The following is a 1,092-nucleotide window of genomic DNA, read 5'->3' on the forward strand; positions in this document are numbered from 1 at the left end:
CAGGGGGTAGGGGGTTTAAATGGAGATAGATAGATAGATAGATAGATGAAGGGGTGCACAGACAGGCAGCTGGGTGGGGGGACACATGGACGGGGGTGCCCAAGCATGCCCAAGGGATGAATGGCCAGACAGACAGGCCACAGGGGTGCCTGCCCCAGGATGGAGGGACAGGCAGTGGGCAGACAGACAGCCTGAAGGGGTATCTGAACAGCTGGACAGGCCAAGGCAGGGATGGGGGTTCTCTGGGGCCAGCAGGCACCCACAACTGTGAGCATGGATAGGGGCAGCCCCCCAGCACGGCCACAAGGCTGGGGACTGGGGAGGCCCTGTGATTCCTGGCTGGCATCAGGGCCCTCCCGGGGACACCTGCTCTGATCTGCCCCTGGGGACCTGGTCACCCACCTGGACCCAGACAGAGCGGGGTCGGGGCAGGGGCGGTGGGGAGGGATGGAGGGGGGGCAGTACTCTTGCTGGCCTGGCCAGGGCAGAGTTAACTAATGCAGGGGGATTAGCCCAGACCTGGCTGCGTTGTGGGGAGGGAGATGGGGACAGACAAGGGGGTCTGAACACGAGACAGACAACGGGGGGAAAGGAGGTGTGGGGGGGCCCCAGGCTGACAGACAGATGGATAGACAGACAGCGCTTCCGTGATCAGGAGTTTCCCGGCATGTGCACACGCCTGCACATGCGTGTGCTGTTCCCTGCTGAGGGTGCGGGGGCTCCCCATGCTGGCAGGTCCCTATAGGACACACCCTCCCCGCGGTGGTGCCTGGCCCCCCGCAAGGCTGGGATCCCAGAGACTCTGGCACATGCGTGTGCGCACGTGAAGGGCCAACACGCACACGGCTGCAGGTGGGGCAGGGGGAGGGGACCCCCCAGTGGCTCTCACAGGGCAAACATGGGGCGAGTCCAGCCCCAGGAGCCCCCCAGAGGTGGGGAGCAGGCCCAGGCCCACCTGCCCCACAAAAGCACGCATGGGAGCTGGGCACATGTGTGTGCTACAGGAAGGGCCGGGGGCCGAGGCGCAACACAGAGCCACACACACGCAGGCAAAAACGCCTCCAATGCAGGGTAGGGGTGGGTAATGACGGG

Source organism: Gavialis gangeticus, unplaced genomic scaffold (genome assembly GCF_001723915.1).
Source record: "Gavialis gangeticus isolate Ggan-Ray unplaced genomic scaffold, GavGan_comp1, whole genome shotgun sequence".
Classification (NCBI taxonomy): Eukaryota; Metazoa; Chordata; order Crocodylia; family Gavialidae; genus Gavialis; species Gavialis gangeticus.